The sequence below is a fragment of the Dipodomys merriami genome, unplaced genomic scaffold, assembly GCF_024711535.1.
Source record: "Dipodomys merriami isolate MVZ:Mamm:240054 unplaced genomic scaffold, mDipMer1.0.p SCAF_5, whole genome shotgun sequence".
NCBI lineage: Eukaryota > Metazoa > Chordata > Mammalia > Rodentia > Heteromyidae > Dipodomys > Dipodomys merriami.
Window position 1 is genome coordinate 61900499 of NW_027206068.1, and position 18282 is coordinate 61918780.

Consider the following 18282-nt stretch of genomic DNA (forward strand, 5'->3'; position numbering starts at 1 on the left):
AGATAATTGAGTCTTGTATATTGGTTTTGTATATAATGATTTTGTTATATTCTTGATTATGGTACTTTACTGCTTACCCTGAGTCATTGTATTAGACCCTATTAGAAAATACAATGATGAACAGAGTCTTTGTCCTGGAAAACCTTAGAGCTGAATTCAAGAAATAAGACTTAAACCTACTGGGTAAATAGTAGCCATTGTAGCAATGTACAAGGAAGTACATAATTGCCAAATGAATGTTGCTGATAATTAGAGTTCTAGCAAAGTTCCGGGATGAAGAGATGATTCAAGGCCGGAGAATTCTAGAACAGTGAAAGGAAAGCTTTGAGCTAGAAGGCTTACTTTGGCTCTCCTTTATTTCCTTCCTCCTCCTCTAATTTGCTTGCTTCTTTTCCTCTCATTTCCCCCTCTCCTCAACTTCTTTGAAAACATTAATAGACTATAACCATGACTAGTTATTTCTCAAACCTGTCTGATCATCAGAATCTCTTGACAAGCCTTTTAAAAATAAATTCCAGAGTCTTACCTCAGAACTGCTGTAGTATGGTCTCAGATGGCAGGGCACGGACAACAGCATTAAAATGCTAATCTTATTTGCAGGTAGGGCTGGGAATTTCTGGGTATGACTATTATAATTATATCCACAGATGGACAAATTCCAGTCTTCATTCCATTGTATCTCTGGTCTATTTAGGATGTTCCAAGATGGAGGGCCCTCCCACAGGGCACCTGGGAAAGGGAGTGTACACGGACTTGTACACTAGCTCCTGCACTAAGGAAGAACATCTCAGTGTACTGCACTATGGAGAGAGCTCATTAGTGTCACTTGTGTTTGTGAGGGTGGCTCATTATACAAAGCAAGATTTTTACTTTTCTGTAATTGGGACTCCTAAGGACTTCGGAAGATCCTTTTGCTATGATGGCTCTGACCTTCAAAGTCACCTGTGAGGGCACCTATCCAGATTTGATGAGTGATAACCATTTGCTGTATTTTTCATACTTTTAAATAGAAATAATTTTGTTGCAAGAAAAGGTCCTTCCATCTTCATCTCTCCCTAGATGTAAGCAATCTCTTAAAAATGATAGAAACCCTTCCCACGTCTTTACTTCATACTATATAGGTTTTGATAAATTAAACATGCATAGCTTGTTTTATTCAACACTATCATATTACTATATTATGAAGAGTAGACTAGCTCTAGTAGTATCACAAATTATAAGACAGTAATACTATACTATAAAGTACTGAAATATATTATCCCATTGGATAAATATTTTAGATTCTGTTCTCCTGAAGGCAAAAAGTTGTTCTATTTGTGTGTGTGTGTGTGTGTGTGTGTGTGTGTGTGTGTGTTGGCACTAGGGCTTGAACTCAGAGCATGAGTGTTGTAGTTGAGCTTTTCGCTTAAGGCTAGTGCTCTACCACTTCAGCCAAAGATCTACTTCCAAATTTTGCTGGTTTGCACAAGATACTATGCGGAAAATTAACTTTACAGCTTTGGGAGGGAAGGGGAGGAATAAGATGGGGAGGTAGGGAAGAAAGGATAGTAGGGGAAAAGCAAAGGAAGGGGTAACAACGCTTGATAGGAAGTATACTCATTACCTTACTCATGTAACCGTAGCCCCTTTGTACAGTATCTTTACAATAAAATATATTAAAAATTGCTGATTAATTGGAGATAAGAGCCTCATGGACTTTCCTGCCCAGGCTGGCTGGCTTGGGACCACAGTCTTCAGATCTCAGCCTCCTGAGTAGCTAGGATTAGAAGCATGATCCACTGGCACCTAGTTCTGTCCAGTTTTTGGTATGCAAAATCATTGTGTATGTCTCCATGGACTCAGGGGAGTCTTAGGGAAACAATGTGCCTACTGCACATTCTTACTTAACCTTACTCAGATGCCTTCAGGAGTAGCTGAACAATTTTCACTCTCATCAGTGATAGATGGGAATTTCTCTTGCCCCACATTCTAACCAATATAGTCAAACACTTAAAAATACACTGAGCCAGACGACCAGTGGCTCATGTCTACAATCCTGGCTATGCAGAAGGCTGAGACCTGAGGATCGTGGTTCAATGCCAGCCTGAACAGGAAATTCCATGAGACTTATATTTCCAATTAACTACCAAAAAGCCAGAAATGGAGCTGTGATTCAAGTGGTAGAGCTTTGGCCTTGGGCACAAAAGCTCAGGGACAGCATCTAGGCCCCGAGTTCAAGCCACAGGACCTGCACACACACACATACACACACACACACACACACACACACACACGCACGCACGCACGCACGCACACACGTCTGTCCCAGTCTCATTCCAAGAGGGGCATTTTGAAACAGGCAATGGATTATTCTGGAGCAGAACATTGAGGGCTCTCTGTTCCACGTGTCTGCATTCACAATCAAATGTATTAATATGTGAACCTGCACAGTGAAACTTTGCTAGCTCTTTGTGGGAAACATCTTTGTTTGGGACATTTAGATCTTTGAAGTTCTATTACCCAGCCTACCTTGCTGAGACATTTTCATAAAACAGCAGATTGTGATTTACCAATCTACTGGGTGGTACTTTAAGTCCTGCCTTTGCCAGCTAGATTGGATGGGGGTGGCAAGGGCTTTTTGGAAGCCCTTGCCTCTTACTAGACACTTGGGTGGGTGTCAGCAGTCAGGGCTTGTGGCCGTGGGATGGCTTAGGGCAGAGGGCATGTCCGTGATGTCTGCCAGGCAATGGGTGGTGTCACTGTGTGGAGCATTTGTGGTATTTTCAAAGCCCTGAGGAATCTGAGAAGCAAGTGAGGGGAATGATGCATGAAAACAAAAGGCAGTGGAAAGAGTGACCAGCCAGCAGGCTCCGGCAGGCTAGAACGCTCTGTCCTTGCTGTTACTGCTTCATGAAAATGCCGCCGGCCTTCTGGCAGGATCGAGAAGGTAGAAGCTTCCTGGGAAAACAAGAGCAAGCCATGAGCGGACTCTGAGGCTGGCTGGGATTCTGGTTTCTCCAGAATCCCCCTCTTCTAGTTTAAGCTTGCTGGGTGAGGATGAGGAGTATCTGCTCCCCTTGGTGGATTTCTGCCAGTCTTTTCTTCTGCTGGCTGTTTTCCTAACCATTTGCCCCTCCCACTCATAAGTAGCCTAGCTCTGGTCTCAGGGGCCTAGGAAGGCTGGCCTGGGAAAGAGGCTGGGCGGTGCCAGGGACAGGGTTTCTCCCCAAAGAGCAATCTGAAGGTCAGACTCCGGGAGGAAAAAGGACTCAACCTTAATTCCCATTCAAGGAGTGTTTGCCACAAAGAAGACCTCAGGTTGGGGGCAGTGAGACAAGGCAAGGCTCTTATTCTTTGCTTGTCTTCCTCTGAGCCGTAAATATCCATTACCACGTACTCCCCCAGAACAGCCTATTTCACTTTTGAGAAATGAGCTGGACACCCAGGAAGAGCACCCCTTTCCATTTAAACCCACCCTCAGAATAGATATTTGGACTCCCGAAAGTCAATCTCTACTTTCCTTCCTGATAATCTCCTCTTTTTCTATTATATAAAATGCCTGAGGACAAAACAGGGGTGCAGGGGTCATTCTCTTCTCTTCTCTTAAAAGTAGCTGAGAGGAGGGTGAATAAAAATAGACTTTTGTGGATACAATAAGGCTAAGCAGGGTGTGGTTTGCTTGGCAAACTGTTCCGAAGTTACTTCTTTCAGTTCTGGAATGCTATTGACTTTTGCTTGATGAAGTCCTAAAAATCAAGTTCAAATGTGACTTTATTTGCAGAGAACTACCATCACTAGAGTTAATAATCATTCTCAATGATAGTACTTTGATCCCATAATATTTTGCTCTTATAAATAACATTTATCATATTATGTGGCACTTATTAGGGATTGTGTGGAACTTTTCTTTCTTTTTCTAAGTTTTCCTAGTACCTAAAGACTATATTTTAACACAGTAGTTCTTTGATAAATTGTTTATTGAGTGAATCAAAGGAACTGAGTACGTACTCATCTTCAGTTCTTATATTTTTGCTTCTAATTTTATGTGTTATTGTTTTGTGGAACTTTCTTCTTCTTTCAGTGCTGAGAATTAAACCTAGGGCCTTGTACATCCTGGGCAAGTACTCTACCACTGAACTATACCTCCAGCCCTCTTACATTTTCCTAATTATGCCCTGTGTTTTCCTCCTCAGAGTGAGCTACAAAGCAGTTTCAGCTGGAGGGCTCACTAAAACTAGGTATCATTTTTTTTCCTAAGGAATTGCTTAACAGGAATGGGTGTTTCAGATGTATCATCATGTTACAGGTACAGATATTGTTTCCAGGAAATACTGCCATTATTATCTCTGAAAGGCAAGTAAGTGGAAATTGTTATTTTCCATTTACAGATGGACAAATGGAAGCTTTCTTTCTCATTTACCAATTGCAGAATGTCCATTCTGTGCAAAGTACTATGCGAGTTTTATGAGTTCCAAAAATGTGACAGACTAAGTTCCTATTGGAAAGACGAATGCCACAATCTTATTGGTCTGAGAAGATAATTGCAGGCAAATGGCTACTATAATTTGGCAGCAAACAATCTGTAACTTATGAGTTGTCCCAACAGGGGTAGTAAAGGGAATACTGAAAGGTAGGCAGGAGTGTTGGCTGGCATGATCAGGGCATCATTGTGACATTTAAGATGGACAGATTGCCCACTTGCCCCGGTTGCTTTCCTGTGGCTGCCCTGAAAACTACCAATGGGCTAGCTCAAACCAACAGCATTGTATTTTTCTCACACTTTTAGATGCCAGAAGTCTGAAATCAAAGTTTTTGCAGGGCTAAAAGTCTCTTGAAGGTTCTAGAAGAGAATCTGTTTCTTGCTTCTTCCAGCTGTCGGTGGCACGGCTTTCTTTGGTTTGTTGTCCCCTTCACTGTGATCTCTGCCTCCAGGGTCAGACTGCCTCCTCCTCTCTTAAGATTCTCTCTGCTTCTCTCTTATGAAGAGATTGTGTGATTTCATTTAGGGCCCACCCCTGTAACCCAGGGCAAAATTCTTTGTGGAAAGATCCTGAACTTAAATCACATCTTTTGTCACATAATGCAATATTTTAGGTTCTGGAGATTAGGCTGTGGGCATGGGAGAGGGAGCAGAGATGACCTGCCATATAACCCTGTAGCCTTTTGCCTTGCTCAATACCTGATTAGCTGTTACTCCACCTAGTATGCTCTCTGGCTCACTATTGGGTTTGCCATGGAGAGGCATTAGCAAGTAGCAAAGATCAGGGAGGGAAAAAAAATAGATATTTCATCTCTGTTCTCTGCTTTAGTGTAATGGTTTTGGCAGTAACCATGTCTCTCCTCAATTCCAATTCTTTCTGGATTTTGATAAAAGTATTTCTTCCTCTTTTTGCTTTAGCCCTGGGCCTCCACCGTTACTGGTTTTTGAGTGCCTCAATGTCCTTTTATGTTCCTGTAACCCTCCCCACATCCCTGTAAATATATCTTCATCACATTCGTTTCAAAAGCCCGGTGAGTATATTTGCAGTTTCCTGTTACGATCTGGACTGACAGATTCCAAGAGGCAAAAATTTAATTTCCAGAACAGAGCTGTACTCAGGTTGCCTCAATCTAAGTTGACCAATAGGCACTGGAAGGTGATTGGGCACACAGTGTAGCCATAGCAACTATGGTTACCCTCTGGGCTTTTCGGCAGTAAAGATCTGTTGCTGTACTCTAATGATCTGCTGTTATTATGACTCTCTGCTTCTGTTGGCCTTGTTCCTCAGTACTTCCTCTTCTTTTTGCTGTCTCACAGCTTCTTTTGCCTCATGGTGTCCACTGCCTCCTGACTTCAGCTGTCTTCCTTCCCTCCATGGATCTTTTAGCTTCTGCCCACTGCTAATAGCTGACTCTCTCCAATGTATTTCAGATTTGAATCCTCAAAAGGATCTGACTAGCTTGGCTGGTCACCAAGTACAGGCTATCAGGCAGAGCTTTCTGGAAAAATCATCTCATTGGCATAGACTTGATGCCCTATATTAGGAGGCCCCTTTCTGGATTCCATGACTTCTTTCAGAACAGCTAAATAAGTTGAGACATAATTTGGTGTTTGTCTATTAGGAGCCCCCAGAAGGGGCAATGGGTGTGATAAGCATCCTGACATGTTTACTGGGGAGAAGTGGTTATCAAACTCATAAGAACTTCTGTTGTCCAGCTCAATAGCAGAGGTATGGTGGTCTCAGGAAAGCACAACACATACTTGGAGAAATCTGTGCAGCCCAGATTAGCTGGTGGCATGAACCGAACAGAGGAAGACTATAATTGGTACAAAAGCTGGAGATATAGGTAACAACAGTTTGTGGAGAGCCTCAAGGGCCAGGCTTTAGCTATTCTCATACCATTACAGAAGACCCTGGGCATTATTCTGTAGTCAGGAAAAAGTTACTGCATGGTTTTCAACGTGGAGAAGCAAGATCAAATCACTGTGGGAACCATTTACTTTATGACACTAGAGTTCAGATTATATCAGGGGTGGGAGAATGTAAAAATGGACAAATATGAAAACAATTAACAGTAGTTTGGGAGCCCAAACAAGAGCAAGACCGAAGGGGAAGCTGGCTGGAGATGTTTAAAAAATGAGCAGATTCAGGAGAGAGGCTATTAATGAGGTACTGGCTCAGCATCTTTTTAGCACCCAGGTCTCTTTTAATTCTTTCAAGTTCCTTCCAAATAAGCTGCAATGTTTTTGAGTAGAAAATGCACATTTTCATCAGGTATTCTGATATACTGACAATATGACCATCTATTATCTTTTGGCAAATAGGCTTGGAAGCTTGGCTTTGAGTCAAGATGGAAGGTGGTCCCAAACTTGAGAAACCAAACTTGATAGCTTGGATTGTATTTTCTAGAAAAACAGAATTCCGACCAAGAATTAGTGCTAATGTTTTACTTAGAATATGCAATCTCAGGGCAGTGACTTAAAGGAGACAGAGAGAAAAAGATGGGAAGTACTGTCAGAGGTTGCTTGAGCAATCTGTAGAAGACAGTGGGTACCCCATGGGGCTGTGCATAATATGGCATGCTAGATGTTGAACCCACACATCAGGTAAGTTTTCAGGAGGTGAAAGCATGAGGAAACTCATCTTTTTGGAGCCTTTCTTCTCCTATTTCCCAATGATCAAAATCCACATAGTAGAAGTCACTTCCCTTAGCCTGTGGATTGTATTACACCTCTTCCCACTGTTAGTGTCTCATTGAGCTCTTGGTTAAGTAGAAAGGGAAACTAGAAATTCATGGTAGAAAGCTAGCAAGCCTGGTTGCTCAGTGGCAGTCAAGGGAGGAGTGCCAGGCTGGGAAAGTGATGGGAGTTGTGGGGAAGACTGAATGAGCAACTGAGAGTTTGTGAGATGAGCAAGATCTGATGAGGAACCTAGATGTGTTATCCTGAAAGATAAAGGATGAGTGCTGGGCACCAGTGGCTCATGAATGTAATCCTAGTTACTCAGGATCTTGGTTCAAAGCCAGGCAGGGCAGTAAAGTCCTTGAGACTCTAACCTCCAATAATTTACCCCCAAAAAAGCCAGAAGTGGAGCTGTAGCACAAGTGGTAGAGCACTAGCTTTGAGCAAAAGAAGCCCAGGGACAGAGCTCAAGCCCTGGGGTCAAGCCCTAGCACCGACAACATCAACAAAAAGGAAGGATGAGGGGGAAGCTCGTAGTCGTATTTATCCTGCCCTTGGAAATTCAGAACTGGCACCACTCCCCAATAGTGTTTTGATGGTTCCAGAAGCCAATCCAATTCATAATCCAATATGGTTATTGGATTATATTCCTAGATAAACTAGTGAGTAGGAATATGGGCTCTGGACCCAGGCAGAGCTCTGCTAAGTCACACTGTATGTACTCTGGATATTTTCCTTAATCTTGCTAAGTCTTAGTTTCCTTGCCCACAATAGATGGGTGATAATATTAGATAGCACATGCTCACAGAGCACTTAGCATGCTGCTTGTATATAATAAATGCTAAACAAATTATGGTGAGGATGCTCCTTAGTATCAGATCACGGTGTAACTTCCCCAAACTACTCTCCAATGGACTCTGCCTGTGCTGCTCCTCAATGTCTCATTAATGGCACAAGTCACTGGAGCCTGAGTTCTTGGAGCAGAAGCTACCAGATCAGTGTACAGTTGATGGAGCCCCAGTAAGACTGGCAGTCTCCCTCCGGGCACTGATATCCCAAGATGGCAGCACCATATATACACACGTGTGTGGGGGGGCATATCTTAGATGGTCCATTTGTGCTTATAAGTTTTCTCTCTCCACTGCATTCCAGCCACCATGACCTCACTGGGCTTTCTAGTAGGCCAAACTGTTCCTGCTCCATGGATGGACTTTGTATCTGCTTTGTATTCTGCTTTGTATCATGCAGAAGGCTGCATGGCCAAGTGACTACCTTCCTCATCTCTTTCAAGTCTTTGCTCAAATATTACCTTTAAAATGATGTCAAACCTGTTTAAAATGGCAATTCTCTATATACTCTGTACTTACTGTTTAAATTTTTAAAAATTTAGCTTTATTTTATTTTTTTGTGTGTGCTGGTATTAGGGCTTGAATTCAGAGCCAAGACACTCACCCTGAGCTTTTCTTGCTTAAGGCTGGTCCTTTACCACTTGAGTCCCATGTCAACTTCCACCTTTTGGGTGGCTAATTGGAAATAGAGTCTCATTAATTTTTTTCTGCAGGAGCTAGCTTTAAACTGTGATCCTCAGATCTCAGCCTTCTAAGTAGCTAAGATTACATGTGTGAGCCACCAGTGCCCGGTGTCTAGTTCATTTCTTCCCATTAGCACTTGCCTGCTTTTAGTACTTTATATAATCTGCAAATTCATTTGTTTTTCACCTATCTCCCCCAAATAGAAGACAAGGATATTTGTTTTATTCTTTGATGTGTCCCAGATACCAAGAACATCAAAAGGAACAGAGTTGGTACACAATACAACAATCATTTTGGTAAAAAAAAAAAAAAAAAAAAAAAAAGTAGACCATATATATGAAAGTGGTTCCATAAGATTATACTCTTTAGTGACATCATAGGTATTTTAGTTTGTGAATGTACACTTTTGATGTGTGCAAAGTGATGAAATTGCCTAACCACACACTTCTGAGAACATGTCTCATTTGTGAAATGGATGAATGTGCTGTTTTCAGGTGAACAAATCTGGAATCTATTTTGAAGATTTTTTCATCGGTTGTAGGCATTGAACTCTGGGCTTGGGCGCTGTCCCTGTACTCTTCAGCTCAAGGTGTATGCTCTACTGCTTGAGCCACAGTGCCACTTTCAGTTTTATAGAGGTTTATTGGAGATAAGAGTCTCACGGACTTTCCTGCCCAGGGTGGCTTTGAACCATGATCCTCAGATCTCAGCCTCTTGAGTAGCTAGGATTACAGGTGTAAGCCACCGGCACCTGGCTATTTTGAAGATTTTAAAGTCAGCTTTCTAAAGGACATGTAAAATGCCAAAAATCTGCTCCCAAAATTATCCTTTTAAGTTGAGTAACAATAATGTTCTTCCTCCATATTGTTAAAGAAATTGATTAGCAAATTTTTATTCCCCAATGATATGCAAACTTTAGTTGAAGCCCTATGATTTATCCACCAAGACCTTGAAGTCATAGCCTGTTATCAGGATACATAAAGAATAGAACTAATAACATCTTCTCTAGGTCAGGTAAGCTACAGGCTCAACCTGAGAGAATAATATCATCATCACTGTTGTACAAGTGAGCAAAATAAGGCCGGGAGAAGCCCCAAATCCTCTCCCTAATTTGTGTTAAAGCCAGGATTCAAACCATCAGCTTTTAAAATCTGTGTGTTTCCCCCAGTGTTTTATAGCTTCAGACTTCTCATTTGTAATATGTAGTAACACTGCTGATAGACTAAATTGCTGTGACAATTAAAAATGCTATATGTAAAGCTGAAGCCTCAGTAAGTAGCAGTTTCACTGTACTATACTTCAGAAATGATGAGACAGTCCTCAAGGAGAAAAACAAAAGACCTCATTTAATGCATGACAGAAATATGTCTTGTAGAGGCTAGTTCAAGTAATAATGTTTAAAATATTTGTTCTGATCAAGTTAAAAATACCAGTTATGGCTAGGCAACAGTGGCTCACACCTGTAATCCTAGTTACTCAAGAGGCTCAGAATTAAACACTTACGATTCAGAGCCAGCCCAGGCAAGAAAGTCTGTGAGACTCTTATCTCCAATTCACAACCAAAAAAGTTGGAAGTGGAGCTGTGGCTCAAGTGGTAGAGTGCTAGCCTCAAGTGAAAATGCTCAGTTAGAGTGTCCTGGCCCTGAGTTCAAACCACAAGACTAGCATACTCACACATATGTACATACAATCATAAATATGCTTTCTTTACTAAAACTTGGCCTTATGGACTCTCTTTGGTCACAATCGTATTATTTGTATAGTTGTATAAAATGTAGGATTGGAAATGTAGCTCCATGATAGAACTCTTGCCTAGCATATGCAAGGCCTTTGCTTTTATCTCAAAAAAAAGATGGTTGTATATATGAAAAGTAAAACCATATACTTAAATGATTTATAAAATAATGAAGCATAAGAAGGCCATTCCATGTAATCCATGAACAATTAGTTCAAGCAGGGCACAAAGGTGAAAGGTAAAACCACTGAATGTAAGGTGATGGATGTTAGGAGTTGCATTATGTCTTCTAAAATAAGAGAGAAATGGCCTAGCCCCAAGTATTCCAGAAAATATTTGTACTAGGACACTGTCATTGCAAATATAATTATGAAGATTAAGTCATTTGGAGGGGAGGTTTCTAATACTCACCACCAGTGTTTTTATAGTAAGACGACACATGGAAACACAGACACATGGGGATACTGCCACGTGAATATGGGGTCAAACTAAAGAATTACAGTCGTGAATCACAGAATGCCCAGAGCTACCAGAAACTGGAAAGGCAAGGAAGGATTTTTCCCCCTCCAGGTTTCAGAAAGAACATGCTCTGCTGACTCATTATTTTCCCACTCCCAGCCTTTAGACAATACATTTTCATAGTTTCAAGCCACTCATTTGTGAGTATTGTTACCACAGTCCTGGGAAACCAATATAATAGGAAGCAGGATAGACACAGCACACCAAAGTACCACTCCACAGACATAAAACATTAAAGCTTTACAAAGGAGAGTTTCGTCAGTTGCCACTAAGCCAAATATCAAACAGCATTAGGAAGAATGAGATAACCTGACACTGTATACCTTTTGATAGAATGCAGTAAGAGGTACACAATATCATTTTGATAGACTGATCACAATAGGAGGTAGAATTCTCTTCTAGTGACTTAGCTTAAACTGCTAAGCATGATAGACTAAGGGAATTGATCTTAGGGGAGGTCATCTCAGACTGGTGACCTCCCCCTCCCATCCTAAATCAACTTACCAAATTATTTGGGATGCATGAATAAATAAAAAAAAAATCAGGGCTGGGAAGGTGGCATGCATGAGGCCCTGGGTTCAATTCCTCAGCACCACATAAACAGAAAAAGCCAGAAGTGGTGCTGTGGCTCAAGTGGTAGAGCGCTTGCCTTGAGCTGAAGAGCTGAGAGACAGCGCCTAGGCCCAGAGTTCAAAAATCAGCTCAGCCCCATCCAGATAGCAGAACACCCTAAGCAATGGTTCTTAATATTATTACCATTTAATTTGGGGGTGAGTTTCTTATGGAGTAATAGCTAACTGCTATAGTCATCAGGGTAATATTCTTGCCTTTAGTATAAATGGAAACTAATCATAAGAAAATAAGACAAAAAAAATTACCAAGTGGGATATTCTTCACAACAAATAGTCTAGATGTTAGAGCCATTGCTATTAAAAACAAGCAAACTTGGAGGCTGTTGGAGGTAGACTAGAACAGGGTTTTTCAATCTTAACTTTAATAGACATTTTGAAGCAGGTCATTCTTCAAATGGGGCCAGTGATTTATGGGCTATGTACAGGCCTTGCTGGTCCCTCTTTACAGGATGCCTGCAAGTTTCCTGTGCTGGAAGCTTAGTCCTCATTGTGGCAATGTTGAAGGGCAGTGAAAGCAGTAGTGAACAAGGTGGGCCCTAGTGGAAGGTGAGTAGCTCATTAGTGGCACTACCCTGGGAAGAACTTAATGTAGTTCTTGCCATGCCCCAATTAATTCTTGAAAGTATGGGTTGTGTTAAAACAAAGCCACTTCATGTGACTGGTCCTTCTGAAACAGAACTTTTGGGGGAAATACCTAATTAAGGTTTCTTTGGAAAAGCTTGGGACTCACTTAAGGACAAATCATCTACCACTGAGTTCTACCCCTTGTCCCCCCAGTCTTTTATGTACAGATGTTATGATCTGGCAATTTCATTTACACATAAAGTCATATATGTTCCCAATGCCAAAAGTATAAGGTTAGTCACAGAAACATTTAAGTGGAAGTGAACTAAATGTTCATCTACTGGACAATGTTTATTTATGGTCAATCCTGTGGCTAAAAGATCTGGTATGATGAGATGTAATTCTTTATATATATATATATATATATATATATATATATATATATATATATATATTTGAAAAATGTTTTTATTTCAGATTCACTACAGGATAAGTCACATAATACTCAAAAATCAAAGTTCATAACTGCTCTGCACGAGATGTAATTCTGATATATTAGAACTGAATAAAACAAAATATAGGACACTGTAGATTATATAATCTGATCTGTGTAGGAACACTACTATATACCTTTATATGGAAAAAAACACACACAAAAAATAGTTGTCATTGCTTATCTTGTGATAAAAGCAGGAAGAATATTTTCTCCTTCCAGTTCAGCCCATTTTAAGATTTTAGTTTATTTTTATCATGGCCATATCGTAGTTATATAATTTTTAAAAACTTTGTAGACTGAAACAACTTTTGAAATGTTAATCAATGCCCTTTCTGATTCTTTCATGGAAAATATTTTTATTAATGAAGTAGAGTAAGGATGTAGGGAGGCTAAACTGGTCTGGGGGTTGAGGGAAGGGATGCAGATATGCAAATGGGCTGGCCCATTGCTGATAGGAGGTGAAATTTAGTAGCTAAGCAGCTGGATGAGATCAGTTAGGAAATTCCTGAGGCCTTCCTTAGTCATTCTCTTTACCTGGCTCACATCTGGCCTTTAACAACAGTCCTCTGTGGAAAGCCAAAGTGGCCCAGTAAGCAAAAAGGACTGTGGTAAGCAATTTTCTTTTCCCTCTTTCATCCCCTCTGTCTGGAATTCCTTCAGGAACATGGAATTAAAGATACAACCATAATTCAAAGGCACTGAGATAGAATAATTCTTTTCTTTTTCTTTCTTCTTTTTGTGCCGACTGGGGCCTTATGTTCTCCCTTGGTTTTTTCTCTCAAGATTGCTACTCTACTGCTTGAGCCACACCCTCTATTTCTGGCCTTTAGTTAACTAGTTAATTGGAGATAAGAGGCTTCTGGACTTTTTGCTCAGGCTGGCTTTGAACTATAATCCTCAGATCTCAGCCTCTTGAGTAGCTAGAATTACAGGTATAAGCCAGCGATGTCCAGCTGACAGTATAATTCTAGAAAGTGGTTGGGTGGGTCTTAACACTCTCCAAACACTCTATGTATGTGCCTAACTGGTCCTCCTGAAGGCACCAGAGATATTATTCTGAGAGCACAGCCTCAATCAGGGAAACAGTTTTTGTTCTCAGTCAAGTGGCACATCCAGTCTCTGGTGCAGATTCACTTAATTCCTATTAGTCATTTTGCAGCTCTATCTTGGGAAGAGGAAATTTCAGATACTTAGGGCTGATTTCACAAGTAAACTAAAAACAAGGCCTTCATAAGTCTCATTTGTTTATAATTTGCAAGTCAATAAAACAGGTCTGTCTTCATGGAGGTTTCCCTTGCATTGTTTCAGTTGCTCGCTGATCTGTCTAACTAGATTTAGTGCATTGAATCGCAGAACATCAGACCTCCCATCCTTCTTATTAAACTGATGGCCATTTATGATATTAAGGTTATTTAGGGACACTGTTTAAAAACACAGGTCAAGTACCATGTGAGACCTCAGAGCTGATCCTAGGTTTGTTATTTTTCAGGTTGTTCAGGGACATTAGATGAATGCACCAATTTGTTGTTGTCGAGTTGCTGTGAATACTGAAACTGCACATACGGGGATCATTATTGTAGATTGGTTTGTGACAGCTGGCCCTGATTTAGTTATTTCCTCAAGAAGACACTTTGAACAATTATTGAAATGCCTCCCCTCTGTAATTACAATAATAATGACGATGATTTTGCAACTGAATATGCAATTCAGGGTGTATCTACTCAACCACTGTGTTTAGCTTGTTTCTCATTTTGCATCCATGTCGGCTGCTGCTGTCAGGATTACTGAAGAACAGAACAATTTTGCTATTGAGGGGCCAATGAACTTATGAAAAAAGGAGTTTAAGGTCAATGCAGGAAGTTAGCAAAATAATTATTTAAGGAGTGTTAAGTATGAGTGAGGATTTTCCTTTTGTCTTTGGAGAGAGAAAAGTATTTGCAGTATTTATCAGTTTTTAAGTGAAGCAATAAAATACTTTGTGTGTGTGTGTGTGTGTGTGTGTGTGTGTGTGTGTGTGTGTGTGTGTGTGTGTGCGCGCCAGAACTGGGGCCTGAAAGGGCCTTGTGCTCTTGTTTAACTTTCCCTATCCAAGGTGGGGGGGAGGCTTATCACTTGAGCCACTCCTCTACTTTTAACTTTTTTACTGGTTAACTGCAGATAAGAGTCTCATGGGCTTTTCTGCATGGAACCTTGTTTTGAACCTAATTTTGAACCTTGATATTTGGACCTTAGCCTCCTGATTAGCTATGATTATAGATGTGAGCTATCAGCACCCAGACAAAATATTTAGTAATTATAGTTAATTGAGAATTCTTTTTTTTTCTATATTGCTTAAGGGGTTAGAACTGAGAAAGATGGTAAAACATTAGAGAGGGGTCTGCCAGGGGTAGGAGGAAGAAAGTGGAGAATAAAAGAAAATGAGACAAATATGGGAATAATAGGGAGGCCTAGCCAGTAAGTAATAAAAGCTAGATGAGGGGTAAAATGAATCCAACAGAATCATAGTGATGGAGGGGGAGAGCAGGTGAAGAAGAAAGCCAAGTAAGGAAAAGAGTGAGGAAAGAAAAAAATGGGTGAAAAAAGAAGAGAGACACTTTAGGCGCTAAAATAGGAGGAAGAGGATTTGGAGGCCAGACTTCACTAAAACTCAGAAGCATCTTAAAAACAAAACACCAAACAAGAACAACAGCAGAAAAAGGAGGAGAGACAAGACTATATAGATTTGTGGATACATATGTATTTTTAAAAGCATGTTTGTCTTTAAGATTGGCGTGGGATCTCATGAGTGTGGCATTAATATGACCATCATTAGTCACCAGCTCTCTGGTTAGCTACTGTTCCTACTGCTCACAAGGCATCTGGTGGGAGAGGTGGGAAAGTAGAAATGAAAATCTTTCAAAGTGAATGTCCAAGCTGGGAACCACTGTAGCATCAGCAGATGGCTTCTTGGTGCTGAATTCTGAGGAAGAATTCCTATTGGAAAAAGTAACTGGCACCTTCCTGCCTCATCATTATCCTAACCTAATGGGGGCCACTGTCAATCTTAGTGCATAGAAATCTTTTAAGAATCTTAAAAGTAAAATTATAGTGGTGCCAAGGCTCTACCCCTATCATATGAGAGGATATTGATGAGGATATTTGTTTGTATGTAATTTGAACTCAGGGCCTTGCTAGGCAAATGCTCTACCACTTAAATCACCCCAAAGCTCTTTTTACATTAGTTATAAGTGATAGGGTCGTACTTTATGTCTAGGCCAATGTGGATCATGATCCTCTTGTTAGTATTTCGCCATATAATAGGGACAGCAGGTGTTTATTATAACTGTTGGACGAGATGGAGTCTCACAATTTTTTTTGCAGGGAGGGGGCCCTGAACTCTGGGCCTGGGCACTGTCCCTCAGCTCTTCAGCTCAAGGCTAGTGCTCTACCACTTGAGCCATAGCACCACTTCTGGCTTTTTTTTTTAAATTTTATTTTATTTGTGAACATACTGTACAGAGGGCTTACAATTACATGGGCAGGATAATGCATACATTTCTTACCAAGCATTGCAGCCTCCTCCTTTGTTTACCCTTCACATCCCTTCCCAGCCTCCCCCCTCCCCCCCAATCCTCCCCCCCCCCCGCCCCCCCCCCCGCCCCCGCACCGACTTTGTAAAGCTCGTTTTCGACATGACAACTTGTACTTCTCATTGTTGCAACAGGTCCACCTGTATCCTTAAACGACTTGTTTTTCCCCATCTCCTCCACAAGTTATACTGACATCAAATATAGTGAAAGCAGGGGTTATACTGTGGGGGAGGGACATACAAAGCAACAAAGAAGTAATCTTATAAATGCCTTAAAAACACATGCATGAAACTTCTGGCTTTTTCTACTTATGTGGTGCTGAGGAATCGAACCCAGGGCCTCATGCATGCAAAACAAGCACTCTACCACTGAGCCACCTTCCCGGTCCTCACAAAATTTTTTTGATGGCCTAAAATGGTAATCCCTCTCATCTCTGACATCCAAGTAACTAGGATTGTAGTCCTTAGACACCATCCCCAGCCTGGTTTGAGGAGTATAAAAAGTTCCCTTGTGCCAAGTGGCATTGTGGCTCAAGTGGTAGAATGCTAGCCAGCCTTGAGCACAAAGAGGTTCAGGGTCAATGCCTAAGCCCTGAGTTCAAGCCCCAGGACTGGAAGAAAAAAAAAAGTCTCCAAGTGATTCCGATATGCAGCCAAAGGTGAGACTCACTGCTCACAGGCTTCTCTCTGATGAATACTCTCCAGAGAATACTATTATAATGCTGGAAGCAAAGGTCCAAACATCAAATTGTATACAAATTAAGCCTAAAGTCAGAGGTTCTCGACCTTTATGCTACCTATTTAGTAACTGGCACTGATGGAAATGGGTTGTGGAGTTGGAGAGAAGGAGAGGTTCATTTAGAGCTTATCTGCAAATCCACAGGAAGAAAATAGCATTATCAACGTGCTAGGAATGGGATGGGAAGGGGAAACAAAGGAGGAGGCTACAATGCTCGATAAGAAATGTACTCATGGGCTGGGAAGTTGGCTCAGTGGTAAAGTGCTTGTCTTGCATGCATGAGGCCCTGGGTTCAATTCCTCAGCACCATATAAGCAAAATGCTGGAAGTGGCGCTGTGGCTCAAGTGGTAGAGCGCTAGCCTTGAGCTGAAGAGCTGAGGGATAGTGCCCAGGCCCAGAGTTCAGGCCCCATGACCAGACCCCCCCCACAAAAAAAAGAAATGTACTCATTATCTTGCCCATGTAATTGTAACCCCTCTCTACAGTATTTTCACAATAAAAAAATTAAAATAATAATTTTTTAAAAGACTTGCATTTTAGAAAGGATTTCACTTCCAACATTGTGAAGACCTCTGGTGGCTTTTTAATGGCAAACTTCAGTTGACCTCAGTCTGATCTGGAGTGTGGGGCAACCAGGAGACATAGTTGGCTTCTGTTTCTTGTTTACTGGATTCTGCTGCTCAGCTCATCTCTTAACATCCTGGACCACCTTGGGTCCTCCCCTTGCTCTCTGATCGGCCTCTAGGTTCTCCTCTCTCAAGTGGAGCTATCTAGAATTTACTATCACAAACTCCTCCCATTTCTGTTCCTCTGCTTCATTAACACTGGAATATTTAATTGGTCCTTCTCTGGTTAATAGTTTCATGGAGACCAGGTAGAGGAGTAATCTGTTCTTTCACCCTTTCGTGCCAGATAACACATAGGGATTCCATTTATTATGGCTTTCTGAAATCCAATCTCCTAATACACAAGGGACTTGGTTAATTGTTTGTTTGTTTGTTTGATTGATTGATAGCAGTACTGGAATTTGAATCAGAGACCTGAGCTTGCTTGGCAAGGGTCTACCACTAGAGCTACCACTTAGTTATTGCTTTAGTTATTTTTAAGGTAGGACTTCAATTATTACTTGGGGTAGGTCTTGGACTTGATATTCCTGTGTAACTGGGATTACAGGTGAGTACCATCCTGCTCAATGTGTTGGGCAAGCCAGATGTATTCTTGCTAACTTTTTACCCAGGCTATCCTTGAACTTTCATCCTCTTGATCTCTGCTTTTCAAATAGTTAAGATTACAAGCATGTGTCATCACGCTTGGCCTCAGAAAGAGTTTTAATATGTGATAGGGTTCTAATATAT

General features: G+C 41.1%; 1 protein-coding gene and 1 long non-coding RNA gene across 6 annotated transcripts in view; one reads left to right on the forward strand and one right to left on the reverse strand.

The window, feature by feature from the left end:
* Nucleotides 1-18282, forward strand: part of Mkln1 (muskelin 1) — a 278155-nt gene that overhangs the window by 151754 nt on the left and 108119 nt on the right. The gene's annotated exons all lie outside the window — the stretch shown is intronic.
* Nucleotides 1-18282, reverse strand: part of LOC138809801 (uncharacterized) — a 28314-nt gene that overhangs the window by 4003 nt on the left and 6029 nt on the right. The window lies entirely within an intron of this gene.